The sequence below is a fragment of the Gekko japonicus genome, unplaced genomic scaffold (assembly GCF_001447785.1).
Source record: "Gekko japonicus isolate JY-2015 unplaced genomic scaffold, Gekko_japonicus_V1.1 scaffold713, whole genome shotgun sequence".
NCBI lineage: Eukaryota > Metazoa > Chordata > Lepidosauria > Squamata > Gekkonidae > Gekko > Gekko japonicus.
Genome location: NW_015172026.1, coordinates 184,535 through 200,823, shown reverse-complemented (window position 1 = coordinate 200,823; position 16,289 = coordinate 184,535). Strand labels below are relative to the sequence as shown.

General features: G+C 48.6%; 1 long non-coding RNA gene across 1 annotated transcript in view; it reads left to right on the top strand.

Moving 5' to 3' along the window:
- The first annotated feature begins 15,797 nt into the window (after positions 1 to 15,797).
- The window catches only part of LOC107118261, a 3,213-nt gene continuing 2,721 nt past the window's right edge, over positions 15,798 to 16,289 (top strand). Inside the window, exon 1 of the long non-coding RNA XR_001482756.1 lies at positions 15,798 to 15,991. This is a non-coding gene — a long non-coding RNA (uncharacterized LOC107118261). The remainder of the gene's footprint in view (positions 15,992 to 16,289) is intronic.

Genomic DNA, 16,289 nt, shown 5'->3' with positions numbered 1-16,289 from the left:
TGGTTTGGTTTTGCGCAGGGCTCTTTTTGTAGAAAAAGCCCAGCAGGAACTCATTAGCATAACAAGCCACACCCAACAGCAGGAACTCATTAGCATATTAGAGCACACCCCTGACAGCACAGCTCATTACCACCTTAGGCCGCACCCTCATGTTACCAGAAGTGTGGTTATCCAGCCATACCCACCTTTTGCTTGTTATTCTGTTTACCTTGTTTGTTGTCAAAACCCAGGGCTTTTTTGTAGCAGGAACTCCTTTGCATGTTAGGCCACACACCCCTAATGTAGCTAATCCTAATGAGTTTCTGCTGTTGGGTGTGGCCTATTATGCTAATGAGTTCCTGCTGGGCGTGGCCAACTTGGGAGCCAGCCGGAACTCCGTTCCTGTGCGTTCCTGCCCAAAAATAGCCCTGGTTTTGCGATTGAGAAACATTAAAATACCACACACACACACACACACACACACACACCGCAATCTGAAGTGGTACAACCTATTCTATCACTTCATCTTGCTGCAAAATGAGGCGTTAGAATTCTGAGATGACAGAATCGGCTGTACCAACTCAAACCGGGGGGAGGGGAGGTCACATGGTTAACACTCCCTCTAAGGTTGCCAACTTCCATGTGGGTCCTGGAATCCTCCCCAAATTACAGCGGCTGCAGCTTTCTGGACTACAGAGATCAGTTCCCCTAGGAAAAATGGCAGCTTCGGAGGGCGGACTTCATACTGAGCTCTAGGGTTGCCAACCTCCAGGTAATAACTGGAGATCTCCCACTATTACAATTACTTTCCAGACAATCCAGGTCCGTTCCCTTGGAGAAAATGGCTGCTTTGGAGGCTGGACTCTATGGCATTATGCCATGCTGAGGTCCTGTCCCCCCCAAACTCCGGCTTCCCCAGGCCCCACCCCCAAAATCTCCAGGTATTTCCCAACCCAGAGCTGGCAACCCTGCTGAGCTCCCTTTGTCCCCCAAACTCCACCATTCCCCGGCTCTGTCCCCAAATCTCCAGGAGTTTTCAAACCCAGAGTCGGTATCCCTAGTTCCTCCATGTAAAAACTCCCTGCAAAACTGAAAATTAGCAAATCAGGAAGAAAGGTCCTTTGGCCTGCTGTGCTACTTTTCCTACTTACACGGAATTACTAAACTAGGAACGGTTAAAAGAGCAAGAGTCCAGTAGCACCGCAAAAACAAAATGTGTGGCAGGATAGAAGCTTCCGTGTGAGTCGCTGCTCACTTCTTCAGATAATAGGGACTCATGGAAACTCCTCCCCGGCCACAATTTTTTTTTTGTCTTTATGGTGCTACTGGACTCTTGCTTTTTTCTACTGCTCTGAACACCAGTCGCTAATCATCATAACAGGCCTGTAGCCCTCCCAGGGCATCTGGTTAGTTTCCAGTGCTAGAAACAGGATGCAGTACTACTAGATGGACCACTGGCCTGGCCTGATCCAACAGAGCTCTTCCGAAGCCTGCAAGACAGGCATCACACACAAACAACAACATTTCATTGATAATATGTATTTATTTATTTGAAACATTTCTATGCCACCTTTCCCCCAAATAGGGGCCCCAAGGCAGCAGTGCTCACACTGTAAATAATTAGGATTTGGAGCAGTGTTCCCTCTAAGCTGAGTTAGTGTGAGCTAGCTCACAGTTTTTTAGCCTCTGGCTCACACATTTTGGTCTCAGCTCAGGAAGGAGGGCTCCAGAGCAAACTAATTTATGCAGTGGCCAAATCGCTTGCTCACAACTTTAATGCCAGCAGCTCACAAAGTAGAATTTCCGCTCACAAGACTCCACAGCTTAGAGGGAACATTGATTTGGAGGGAAGGGTTTGGAGAAGGGAGGGACCTTAGTAAAGTATAATGTCATAGAGTCCACCTTCCAAAGCAGCCATTTTCTCCTGGGGAAACTGAGTCTGCTTATCTGGAGATAGGGTTGCCAACCTCCAGGTTGCAGCTGGAGATCTCCTGCTATTACAACTGATCTCCAGGTGACAGAGATCAATTCCCCGGGTGGAAATCGTCACTTTGGAAGCTGGACTCTATGGCATCATACCCCATTGAAGTCCCTCCCTTCCCCCAAACCCATCCTCCCCGGGCTCCAACCCCTAAATCTCCAGGTCTTTCCCAACCCGGAACTGGCAACCCTATCTGGAGATCAATTGCAATCGTTTGAGACCTCCAAGTGCCACCTGGAGGTTGGCAACCCTTGTAAATGGTGCTTTGTATTGTTTTACGAGCCACAAAGATTAAATTTTAATGCAAAAGATACTGAAATGTTCTTTCAAGAAGGCACCTGAAATTCTGCTCTTAGGACTCAAAATGGAAGAAGTAAACGTAAAGAAAAAAACTATGTTCTGGTATTTGATAACAACTGCAAGAATGGTTTATGCGCAATGTTGGAAACAAGAAAAAATACCAGAAATAGAAGACTGGATACAAAAGGTTCTGTTCATGGCAGAAATGGATAAAATAACTAGAAAACTGAACAACAAGGAAGACCAAGAATTTTTTGAGGAATGGAGGGACTTTAAAATGTACCTAGAAAAAAACTGGGACGTGAAACAAAATTTACTGTGTTTAGAACAATATTAAGCTAATTGATGTTATCTTGAGACTTATTGAACTTTTGGGACAAAAGGGAGACGCATTGCGGGAAGCCGTTTGGGGGAGGGTTAGGGAAAAGGGGATAATTGGATGATTAAAAATTATTTTTAAATGTTTGACAATACCCAAGAAAATAAAAGTTTTTAACCAACAAAAATAAAATTTTAAAAGCCGTAAGTGGTTGTGGGGGGCGGGATTCTTGAAGGACCACCCACAGAGTTGACATGTCCTCCCTGGCCTCTGGTGGGAGATGGGGGGGGGTTGCCAGGTCCAGGTTGGGAAACTCCTGGCGATTTGGAGACGGAGCCTGGGGAGGACAGGCCACAGACCCGGAAGAAAGTGGCGCACTTCTTCACATCTTCGTCAACCTCAGAGGAAGAACTCAAAGCGAGAAATGTAGAAGTCCCAGTCCTCAGCAGTGGCGTTGAATGCATCGAAGTGTTCTGGAGCGGCAGCCATGGTCCCAGTTGCGGTGCGATGCGCGTGGCACTGGAGCTCGGTGTGTGGTGTGGTGCAGATGGGCTCTAGGCTCACTCAACAGGATCCCATCTTCATCGCCAGTATTAAATACTGGGTTCAAGACGCATTGCAGTGAACAGCTCTACTTTATTTAGCGATTTCAGGAACAAGATTGAAACTCCAGGGCAACGGCCCTGTTTAAGTAGCCTGCAAAAACCACACCCAACCACACCCAACTCCCAACAATAGGGTATTTACATAACATTATTTTCTCATTGGTCACTTTCAGAGTCCTGGTGGGCTATTGTTCTAGAGCTCCAAGCTCTGCCAGTCTCTGGTAGATAGTCCTGGAATGTTCCAGACCTAATACATAACAAATGCCAAAGAGTTCACCCTCCAAAGCATCCATTTTCTCCAGATCAAGATAGGTAGCCATGTTAGTCTGTCTGTAGCAGTAGAAAATAGCAAGAGTCCCGTAGCACCTTAAAGACTAACAACATTGTGGCAGAGCATGAGCTTTTGTGAGCCACTGCTCACTGTTTCAGATACATTGTGTGATCTGAAGAAGTGAGCAGTGACTCACGAAAGCTCACACCCTGCCCAAATTTCATTAGTCTTTAAGGTGCTACTGGACTCTTGATATTTTCTACAGAGGAGCTGATCTGTGTAGTCCGGAAATGAAGTGTAATTCTGGGGGATTCCTAGGTCCCACCTAGAGGCTGGCATCCCTAACCACCCACCCTGTATGACTGTAACTGCTCATGTAAATCATCTTAGGAGTCTCTCCCCCAGACACCCTTTCAGTCCGATTACAGTGGGCTGCTGTGCAGGACAGCGTCTTTTTTAATGGCGGTTCTATAACTTCAACCTCAGCAGGCCTGAAGAGAGAGGAGAACTTGGCGGGAAAATTCCCGGGGGGCCTGGTCACACTGCTGGGTCCAAGGACAACCACGTGATCTGGCTTAGGTCAAGTTGGTCTTGCCAGGGGGTTTTTTGCAGAAAAAGCCCAGCAGAAACTCATTAGCATAACAGGCCACACCCAACAGCAGGAACTCATTAGCATATTAAGCCACACCCATGACAGCACAGCTCATTGACATATTAGGCCACACCCCTGTGTTACCAGAAGTGTGGTCATCCAGCCACACCCACCTTTTGCTTCTTATTCTGTTTACCTTGTTTGTTGTCAAAACCCAGGGCTTTTTTTGGAGCAGGAACTCCTTTGCATGTTAGGCCACACACCCCTTATGTAGCCAATCCTAATGAGTTCCTGCTGTTGGGTGTGGCCTATTATGCTAATGAGATCCTGCTGGGTGTGGCCAACTTGGGAGCCAGCCGGAACTCCGTTCCTGTGTGCGTTCCTGCCCAAAAATAGCCGATAGGGAAATGGGGGCCCGTCTTTGTCTGGGGTTTCTTGGAAACCTTGCAGGGATCTACCCGATTCCTTCATTCCTTTGCTTTTTTTAAGCCTGTAAAACGAGATAATTCTTTAGCAGAGAGCTTTCTGGGTACCTTTTATTTTAATCTGCTATGTAGGGTTGCCAGGTTCCCCTGGCCACCGGTGGGGGACGGGGAGGGGAGGGTTTGCGAGATCCAGGTTGGAGAACTCCTGGAGATTTGGGGGTGGAGCCTGGGGAGGACAGGGACTTCAGTGGGGTACAATGCCATAGAGTCTACCCTCCAAAGCCTCCATTTTATCCAGGGGAACGGATCTCTGTAGCTGGAGATGAGCTGTAATTCCGGGGGATCCCCAGGTCCCACCTGGAGGCTGGCATCCCTAGGTGTACTGCTGCAATCATTTGGCTTCTATGGACTCATTCGCTTTATTGGCCTATTTTTAAAACCTGTTTTAATCTGTGCTTTGGCTTGTAACTGAGTTATTTAAACTTTAAAATATGTGTTTGTTTGCCGTCCTGGAGATGTGGATCGATATAAATATTTTAGCAATTAAATTACAGGCCTCTGACACCCGGCCCCAAAGAATTTATGATCTCTATGTGAGGAGGATGGCAGAGAGGCCGGAGCTAGCGAGAGAAGAAGACAAGGAAATGTAGATAATTGTGCTTTGGTTATGGTTAAAGTAGAGGGTTGAAACAGCTGAGTTCTGGGAAGAGATCTAAAGCAGAGAATCTCGTAAGTGTCGAGGGAAAGAGCCTCAAGACGGCTGTCCCTGCCAGATTACCTCAGCGACACTCTTCACCCCATTTGCCCTCACTGTAGAGGAAGGTGTCTGTTCTACAGTTAACTGCAGCTACAGAACAGGTTGTAATGTGGATGCAAAAAACGTGTGTGTGTAATCTTTGAAGAAATGCTGTTATGTCCTGGGCCCAGCACTGACTGACCAAGCTTGAAACCTAGAACAATAGATAGCTAGGATCCTGGAAGGAACCTATAGACCAGCAGTTGCACTGTAGATAGCGTATCACGGGTAGTGGGTGTGGGTGGGTGTGGTGTCATGCACGGATTTAAGCAGGGCTTTGGTCCAGCTAGTTTGTCTTAGTGTATAGCTGAATCACTATTAAACTATGAGCTGATCACTACATGTGTCTCGAACCCAGTACATTTCAAATGCCCAAGGTACTGGGGAGGGGGATGCCCAAATGAACCAAGATTGACGCTCCCCAGGTGTGCCAGATTATCAAATAGGAGAACGGGGTCATTTTGTAGAAAAAGAGGGGCAGGAGCTCATTAGCATAACTCATTAGCATAACTCATTTGCACATGCCACACCCCCTGACATCACCGGGAGTGTGTCAGAAGGCAACACCCACCGCTCAGGCTCCTCTGGACTGTTTTGGATTGCTAGCTATTTGGGGGGGGGAACATACAGATCTGTCCTCGCAGAGGAGGGAGAGCTTGTACCTGAATAAAACTTGGTCTTTAAGGTGCCACTGGACTGTTTTGGACCAGGGGGCTGGGGAGGGGGCTCTGCAGCTTACCTGGCTGCTTCTTGCTCTCTGAGGGCTGCTGGGAGCAGGGGGTGGGGCTTGTTGCATGTGCCCGGCCCAGGGCTCTTTACTGCCGGAGCTCCGCTCCTGTGCGCTCCTGCAGGAAATGACCCCTGCGAGAAGGATCTAAATGTCCTTGACAACCACGATGGTGTGATTGCTGACCTCGAGCCAGACATCCTGGAGTGTAAAGTCAAATGGGCCTTAGAAAGCATTACTAATAACAAAGATAGTGGAGATGACGGTATCCCAGCTGAGCTATTCAAAGTCCTAAAAGATGATGCTGTTAAAGTGCTGCACTCAATTTGCCAGCAAATTTGGGAAATGCAACAGTGGTCACAGAATTGGAATAGGTCAGTTTACATTCCAATCCCAAAGAAGGGCAATGCCAAGGAATGGTCAAGCTGTCGCACAGTTGCATTCATTTCACATGCTAGCAAGGTCATGCTCAAGATCCTATAAGCTAGACTTCAGCAGTATGTGGATAGAGAACTGCAAGAGTACAAGGTGGGTTTCGAAGAGGTAGAGGAAAGAGAGATCAAATTGCTAACATTCGCTGGATTACCGAGAAAGCAAGGGAGTATCAGAAAAATATCTACTTCTGCTTCACTGACTACACTAAAGCCTTTGATTGTGTGAACCACAACAAACTGTCGCAAGTCCTTAAAGAGATGGGAGTACCAGATTACCTCACATGTCTTCTGAGAAACCTGTAGAAGGGTCAAGAGACAGTTAGAACCGGACATGGAACAACTGATTGGTTTACAATAGGATAAGGAGTACAGCAAGGATGTATATTGTCACCCTGTTTATTTAATTTATATGCAGAGTACATCATGCAAAATGCCAGCCTGGATGAATTACAAACTGGAATTAAGATTGCCAGGAAAAACATCAACAACCTCAGATATGCAGACGATATCACCCTAATGGCAGAAAGTGAAGAGGACCTAAAGAGCCTCTTGCTAAGATTGAAAGAGGAGAGCGCAGAAGTTGGCTTGAAACTCAACATCAAAAAAATGAAGATCATGGCATCTGGCCCCATCACCCCTTGGCAAATAGAAGGGGAAGTCGTGGAAGCAGTGACAGACTTCATGTTCCTGGGATCCAAGATCACTGCAGACGGTGACTGCAGCCATGAAATTAAAACACGCCTGCTCCTTGGGAGGAAAGCGATGGCAAACCTTGACAGCATAATAAAAAGTAGAGACATCACCCTGCCAACAAAAGTCCACATAGTCAAAGTCATGGTATTCCCAGTAGTCATGTATGGCTGAGAGAGTTGGACCATAAGGAAGGGTGAGCGCCGAAGAATAGATTCTTTGGAATTATTGCGCTAGAGAAGACTCTTGAGAGTCCCTTGGACTCCAAGGAGATCAAATCAGTATTACTCATTCTGACTGGCAGCAGCTCTACAGGATTTAGGGTTGTCAGACTCCAGGTGGGGTCTGGAGATCTTCCAGAATTACAACTGATCTCCAAAATGAAGAGATCCGTTCCTCTGGGATAAATGGCTGCTTTGGAGGGTAGCCTCTATAGCATCATACCCCACTGAGGTCCTGCCAGTCCCCAACCTCTTCACAGGCTCCACCCCAAATCTCCATAGTCTACAGTTGCCAACCCCCCGATGTGGGCAACGGTTCCGATTTCAAGGCACCCAATCTGCCGCCAGCCACCTGGCTGGCGAGGGGAGCCCTGCCCCCCAAAAGCCCACTGCACCCGATGTGCCCAGCGCAATGACGTCACCCAGAGGTGACGTCATCGCACATGGCACGTTGTGCGGGGGGCACTGTAGCCTGCTTGTGCAGGAAAAGTAAAGGTAAAGGTAAAGGTTCCCTTGCTCGAAAGCCAGTCGAGTCTGACTCTAGGGTTGCGGTGCTCATCTCCGTTTCAAAGCCGAAGAGCCAGCACTGTCCGGAGACATTTCCGTGGTCATGTGGCAGGCATGACTAAACACCAAGGCGCACGGAACGCTGTTACCTTCCCACCGAAGTGGTACCTATTTATCTGCTTGCAATTTCTTGCTTTCAAACTGCTAGGTTGGCAGGTTATAAATAAAAAATAATAAGTAAATAATAAATAAATAATAAATAATTTGGCTAAAAACTCTATGGTGACCACAGAGTTTTTAGCCGAATGCCAGAGCGTTCCCTGTAGAAGGCGCGCACGCCTGAAGACCCAGGAAGCAAGCCAGGATCCCCCGTCGGCAGAGAAGAGAGACGGGGCAACCCTAATAAAGTCCACCTTCCAAACCAGCCATTTTCTCCAGAGGAACTGACCACGGATGTCTGGAGGTCAACTATAGTAGCAGGAGATCTCCAGGCCCCACCTGGAGGCTGGCAACCATAAGCGTGGCTAGTTCTGTCAGAAGTTTTTGGGCTTCAACGATCTCAATAAGTTATAACCCTTCTTCTATCCCCAATGGAAGCCTCCCTCAGCTAGCTGGGACTGGTTTCTACCTCAGCAGCATCTTTTTTCAGACTGGAGGCCAGGGGGGAGAGAAAAGGGGGCTGGGAGCAGCCACGAGGTCTAGTGTGTAAGCCCTGTGAACACACGGGCTGATGCCGAAAACCACATCCGTTGGCCTGCACTAAGGGATGTGGGTGCTTGGCTGTTCCGGTCTCCGTGTGCTGCACACCAGAGCAGAGGAGTATAGGGAATCGGTTTGCTCCTAACCGCTCCTCAGGAGGGGCAGCAGTGTGGCGGGAGGAGGGTGCCGAGATGGACAGAGAGCAAATGTGTGCAGGCGAGAAGGTGTCATCCCTCTGAAACCGCTGGTGGCAGCTCAGCCAGGAATAGCTGAGGGCCCCCGGCGAGATCCCGGCCCTTATGTGGAGAAGTTTATGGGGGGGAGGAAACTGGTTTGCACCTGGCTTCCCTTCTAAGGTTGAGAGGGGAACAGGGTGTGTGGTGGGGGGGAATGAAATAAAGACGACATCTTCTCCATCCATTCCTGGGTGATCAGCACTTTGGGCAGAAGCTCAGCCTTTACGTCCTCATGGATCAGGGGCCCTGAGCAGTGTTCCCTCTAAGCTGAGTTAGTGTGAGCTAGCTCACAGTTTTTTAGCCTCCGGCTCACACATTTTTGTCTTCACTCAGGAAGGATGGCTCCAGAACAAACTAATTTATGCAGTAGCCAAATCACCTGCTCACAACTTTAGTGCCAGTAGCTCACAAAGTAGAATTTTTGCTCACAAGACTCCACAGCTTAAAGGGAACATTGGCCCTGAGTCGAATGTGAAGCCTTTGTTGGTCAGGATAGCACCTCAAGGGAAACCTTTCAAAGGGAAGCAAATAGATTCGTGGGTTTTCTCAGGGCTGGTCTCACATAATTCGAGATGGTTGCCTGATTTCATCCGCAGCTGACTGGGACTTTTGGGAGATTCAGACCAAGGGTCATATCCTGTTCCCATAGCGGCTGGCCAGATGCTTCTGTGTAACTCCCAAAAGAAGGGGCCAGGAGCCCTCTCCATGCTTTTTGCCTCCAGCAGCTGGTATTCGGAGGTACACTAGCCCTGTTCACAAGTTACAGTGAACGCACGTACAATCCCTGCACTCAATTCTTGTTTATACCCGCGTTAATTCCCATTTTGCATTCAGCACAAGTACCAGTTGAATGTGTGATTTAAATTCCATATTTATCCAGGAACCGGTCTCCTATTTCATTTGCAAAGTGAAGATGCGTTGGCTGTTTCTTACAGACGGATGTATCTGCAAGATGTAAAACAAGCAATAAACTGATACAGAAAGGAGTTATGATATGGGTAATAGCAGCTGACAGATCCATGAATTTAGGCAAGTTCTCATTTAAAGCTCTCTTCTGAGACAAGTTCTCATTTAAAGCTCTCTTGTCATATCTTGTGGCTGTGAGTTCCTCAGGCACAAGCTCTTTGGCATTTTAAGTAGAGTTGCCAACCTCCAGGTGGTACCTGGAGATCCCTTGCTATTACAGTTGATCTCCGGATGACCAAGATAGTTCTCCTGGAGAAAATGGCTGCTTGGAGGGCGGAATCTATGGCATTATACTCGGCTAAGGTTGCTCCCCTCCCCCCACCCTGCCCTTCTTAAGCTCCACCCCCAAAATCTCCAGGTATTTCCAACCTGGAGCTGGCAACACTATTTTTAAGGGAAACCAAAAGTGTTTCAGTGAGATTTGTGACATTTCTTGCATGTGTCTTTTGCATCTTGCCGCTGCAGGTAAGAGGGACTATAGATGAAGTAAGTATATTAAAAAAACAAACAAACCAAACTTTCTTCTGTCATAGCACTTCAAATGTTAATTAGCACCCCTGCTTTGCATGGGAAAAGTTGTGTGGGGAGGGAAATCCTGCCCTTGACTGGCCTGTGAACATCCTGGGTGTGAAAACCCCATACAATCTGTCATGAAAAGAGAACAAAAACCAATATCCCAGCTAAAGAGCTTGCAGAATATGTTGGGGCTCCAATTCACCAGAAAAAAAACCCTTCTTGGCCCCAGAAGTATTGCCCCTACCCTACTCTGAGCTATGTGGACAGCTGGTTGTGATAACTGTACAATAATGTAAATATCTAGAAGCACAGCACCCTTTAATTGTCACTTTTATTGGTCACTGTGAAGCAGTGCTGGACTCAGGCTAGGAAGATGAGTTCAAATCCACAATCAACCATGAAGGTCATTGGGCTAGTCACTCTCTCTCAACCGAACCCGCCTCACAGGGTTGTTGCAATCAATAGCAAAGCCTTTCCCCTACAATAAGGAAGAATCAACGGATCTCCATCAGTCTGTAAAAAGGGAATTGTAGACACAGGTGCAATTTGAACTGGGGAAGGGAAGATGGGATTTAACTCCCCAACTCCTGCTCCCTTTCACTAATTAAAATTGGCCTCCCTGTGTTATTATTAACAGTTTCAAAGGGAAACAGACCTGTGTTTTTAAATGCTGTCTTCTCTCCTGTTACAGTAATAACAACAGTGCAGGAATCTCACTTCCCATTAGTTGAAGGGTTAAATTCCCTCTTTCAGGCAGCAGCCAGTTGCTGTTTTCATCCAAAGGCTGCAGTTGGAGCCACTCTCCAAATTGGAATAAAATATTTTGTGATTTGACTGCACAAGTCTGTGTTGTGCTCTGGATCTTGATATATTGTGCTGTTCTGTCAACCAGGGTTGCCAATTCCAGGCCAGGAAATTCCTGGAGATTTGGGTGCACAGTGTGGGAAGAGAGCAGAGGGAACTCAGCAGGGATGTGAGGCCAGATTCCACCCTCCAAATCTGCTTTCTGCTCCAAGGGAACTGATTTTTGTGGTGTGGAAACCAGTTGCAATTCTGGGAGAACTCCTGGCCACACCTGGAGGATGGCCACCCCCTACTGGCAACACAGCAGTGCCCTTCATGGTGCACACAGTGTTAATAGCCACATAATCTGAATGTGATGCGGTGTGGTGTAAGGGTTGGAGCGGTGGACTAGTTTCTGGGAAACTGCACTTCAAAGTGCCACACTGCCAAGAAGCTTGTGGGCTGGTCACTCTTTTTCTCCCATCCTGCCTAACCTACTCGGGGTTTTCAAGGCAAGAGATGAGCAGAGGTGGTTGGCCGTTGCCTGCCTCTGCATAGCAACCCTGGACTTCCTTGGTGGTCTCCCATCCAAGTACTAACCAGGGCTGACCCTGCTCAGCTTCCTAGATGTGACAGGAACAACAGTTGTCAGTATATGAAACGGCGATGAAAGAAAGTCGCACCTTTAAGCTGATAGGGGCTGTGGTCACACCGGCATGGTAATAGCGCTTTGTTCCTGCTTTAATTTAATTGGGGACACTTTTCTTCGGGTTGGACTGGTTAGATGCAGCCGGCCCCTCTCTTCCACCACCCGCTCGCCTGCCAGCTCCTAAGGAAAATCAGCCGTCTTCCTCTGGCTATCCTTTTTTGCATTACCCGTGTTGATGCCTTGGCTAAATTGTCCTTGACAGCTCCAGCAAGCCCCGGAGGGGCGGGAAAAGGAAGACTGGACTGGCCGAGAGGCTACTGCACTCAGCTCAGCTCGTCGGGGCTGTGGCGGAGCTTTCACCCCGCCGAGTCCCTCCAGGCGATCCTGCCAGCCACGGGGCAGGCTCCGGCGGCTGCTGCTCCTGCCGCCGCTGTGGGGGGTGGTGCCGCTGCTGCTGCCACCATTGCCCCACGAAAAAAGGCTCAGCCCCGACCTCTCCGCCATCCTCCTTGCCGGCCCCCCCCTCCAGGCTGCCGGAGCCCCCCAGCCTCCAGGGTGCTGCAAGCTCTGACAGTTCCTGGGGAAGGGGCTTCTGTTTCTTACAGCAAATTCATATTATCTTTAAACAGAGAAATGAAAATAAAATAACGTTTAATAATGGATTTACTAAGCACATGTTTACTCAAGCGCTCAAACCGGAAGCTTTTTTTTAAAAAATCGCACAAAGAGCGGTCAGACGGCCCTAATCGCAATCATTGCGAAAGATGGCTGTCCAGATGGGCGAAATCGTGCATTCAAAGGGCAAGTGCCAGAAAAATACTTTATTTTCCAGGGGGCAGGAAAAACCGGAACAATTGCGGGAGTAAGCCTGCTTCGGCACGGGAGGCGGATCGGCACACGTGAACGGGAAATTTAAATGCGCGAGGGAAAAGCGGCGAACCCCGATCAAAAGGACCGTGTGACCTCACCCAGGAACACGCTAAATAATCTACTTTCAATGCACTTTCCAATTGGATTTTGCCAGTTCATACACGGTAAAATCCAGTTGGAAAGTGCACTGAAAGTGGATTGAAAGTGGATTATTTAGTGTGTGTAACCGCAGCCTCAATGAATTATGGGATGGGAAAGGATAGTGCACACATAAGCAGGAGCTTTTAAACCAAGACATAACACCTTTCTGTCCCTTTGCTAGGGGCATGGGTAAGCCCACACCAAAAGCGGCATCAACTTTCCCAGCCAGCCTCCTATCTATCTATCGGAAGGGGGCCAACTCCAATGCCAATGCTGCCAGTCTAGACGTGAACTGTTTTCCCCCCTACAATTCTTCCCAAAGCAACAAGGCATTATTAAAGAGGAGTGGGTGGGGGAGCAGAGGGAGGTTAGAAGAAAGTAATGCAAAAATCATAGAATCAGAAAAAATAAAGAGATAAACAAGCAACTTTGAAAAGAGAAAAAATAAGAGAAAAGAAGTCAGTAAATGGAGAATCAGTTGTTGATCTAGAATGACACTTAAAAAAAAGAAAAATGAAGAAGACGGTTACAGAGGAAAGCGTACAGAATTACAGAAGACGACACTGGAAAAAGAGACTAAAAGATATTAAAATAAGAGGGGGGAAAGGGAGCATAACAAAGATTTTTAAAAAGGAGGAGGGCGCAGGAAAAGTATGCAGTGTCACAGAAATACACTAAGAAAAAGTGTCATCCCAAAAAGTCTAGAGAGAGAGAGAGAGAAAAAGAAAACATACAATCACAAACAAAAAAAAAGAACAAAGTTTGGGTCCAGGGGCACCTTTAAGACCAGCAAAATTTTAGTCTGGGTATAACCTTTTGTGTGCATGCACACTTAATCAGATACACTGAAACAGACTTCTTCAAGTCTTACATACAGGTAGAAAAGGGGGTGGTTGGTTGCCAGGAAGGGCTAGTCAGAGTCAAGACACATAACATAACTGAACAATAAAGGTAAAGTTTTCCCTTGCTCGAAAACCAGTCGAATCCGACTCTAGGGGTGCAGTGCTCATCTCCGTTTCCAAGCCGAAGAGCCAGCGCTGTCTGAAGACATTTCCGTGGTCATGTGGCCGGCATGAATAGATGCCAAGGCTCACGGAACACTGTTACCTTCCCACCAAAGCAGTACCTATTTATCTACTTGCAATTTCCTGCTTTCGTAGTGCTAGGTTGGCAGGAGCTGGGGCCAGAGACGGGAGCTCACTCCATCACGCGGCACTTGGATCTTGAACTGCTGAACTACTGACCTTCCAGTTTGCAGTTCAGCGTCTTAATCACTGAGCCACTGCAGCCCCCTAACTGAGCAATAGGTACAGCTAAAATTGGATTAAAGCAGAGGCCTCACGTCTGTTCATTAAACTTTTATTTGTATGCCAATTTGCTGCTATTCACAGGTCTTAAAAGTAAAGGTAAAGGGTCCCTTGCTAGAAAGCCAGTTGAATCCGACCCTAGGGGTGCGGTGCTCATCTCCGTTTCAAAACCTACTTGCAATACCTATTTATCTACTTGCAATTTCTTGCTTTCGAACTGCTAGGTTGGCAGGAGCTGGAACTAGAGACGGGAGCTCACTCCGTCATGCGGTACACTCGGGTCTCGAACTGCTGAGCTACCAACCTTCCACAGCCTGCAGTTCAGCATCCTAACCACTTGAGCCACCGCAGCTCCTTCACAGGTCTTACCAACTGCTTTAATCCAATCTTATCTATACTTATTAATTGCTCAGTTACTTATACCTGGCAACCACACACGTGTTGCCAGCTGCAGCTTGAGAAATACCTGGACATTTTGGGGGGGGAGCCTGAGAAGGGTGGGGCATAATGCCATGGAGTCTGCCTTCCAAAGCAGCTGTTTTCTCCAGGCGAAATAATTTCTGTCACCTGGAGAGCAGCTGTAATCCCAGGAGATCTCCAGCTACCATCTGAAGGCTGGCAACCCTACACACACATCCACTTATATCGATCCAGCTGCTCAGCCCTGTTGGTCTGAAGCAGTAGAACAAATGTAGAGTCCAGGGGCACCTTTAAGACCAACAAAGGTTCATTCAAAGTATGAGCTCTCCTCTGCATGCAACACCTTTCCCAATACATTAGAACGGCAGGCTCATAGCCAGAGAATGAACAGCTATAAGCAGGGGTCATTTCCTGCAGGAGCGCACAGGAGCGGAGCTCCGGCAGTAAGGAGCCCAGGGGGCGGGCACATGCAACAAGCCCCGCCCCCTGCTCCCAGCAGCCCTCAGTTGGGCCACAAGGAGCAAGAAGCAGCCAGGTAAATTGCAGAGCCCCTCCCACCCCTGCCCCTTCAGGTACAAGCTCTCCCTCCTCTGTGAGGGTCTGGGGGGGCAAGACTCGCCCGTTCCCCCCCCCCCCCCCCAATGGCTAGCAATCCAAAACAGTCCAGTGGAGTCTGAGCCTTGGGTGTTGCCTTCTGACACACTTCCGGTGATGCAAATGAGTTATGCTAATGAGTTATCCTAATGAGCTCCTGCACATCTTTTTCTAAGAAATGACCCCTGGCTATAAGCAATGCTCCCTCTAAGCTGTGGAGCCTTGTGAGCAAAAATTCTGCTTTGTGAGCGACTGGCATTAAAGTCGTGAGCGAGCGATTTGGCTGCTGCATGAATCAGTTTGCTCTGGAGCCCTCCTTCCTGAGCGAAGACAAAAACGTGTGAGCCGGAGGCTAAAAAACTGTGAGCGAGCTCACTCTAACTCAGCTTAGAGGGAACACTGGCTATAAGTCTGGCTATGAGTCTGAACCTTGCCTGCCATTCTAATGTATTTGATGAAGTGCGCATGCACGCGAAAGCTCATCCCTTGAGTCTACTTCTATGTAAGGGCTGAGGAAGTCTGTCTCAATGTCTCCGGTGAAGCGTGCGCATCATGCACAGGAAAGCTTCCACCCAGAATGAAACTTTCTTGGTCTTAAAGGTGCCCCTTAAAGGACTCCAACGCTGTCCTGCTGCTTCAGACCAACGCGCCTACCCAACTGAACCTAGACACGGGGGCTTTTGCCATACAGTGTGGAGCGCCACCCTCCCGCAGCCAGCCCCCTCCGCCGGCCGGCTTTATAACGGAAGTCCCACCCACCCTGTGCTTTTTCTATTGCGCTACTTCCGCTCCTGGGCTGCCATCTTGCTGTTCCGCCGCCTGGGCAAGGAGACCGAGAGAGTCGCCGCTGCTGCCGTCATGTCCTTGCAGCTGCTGAGGAAGGGGCTGCGGCTGCCCAGCTTGGCCGCCCGCCCGGCCAGGCGCAGCTCTTCCAACCCTCCCCAAAACCCCGTCGGGCCGCTGGTGAGGCCGTCGTGATAGTGGCGGTGATGATGGGGCAAAAGACCGGGATGGGGGGATTGGATGGGGGGCAGGGAAATAGGCTTGGCGTGGTTGGGGAAGCCCGAAGACGGCGTGGAGTGGTAGGGAGGGCTGAGCTTGAGTTCCAGTCGCCTCGTCTTCCCCACTCTGGCACTCTCCGGGTGACCTTGGGCCGTTCGCTGTCCTACCTCGAAGGGTTGTTGGAGGAGGAGGGGCAAGTCTTTATGCCTCGCTGAGCGTCTTGGAGGGAAGGTGGAACAAAAAAAGTACTGACAACAGG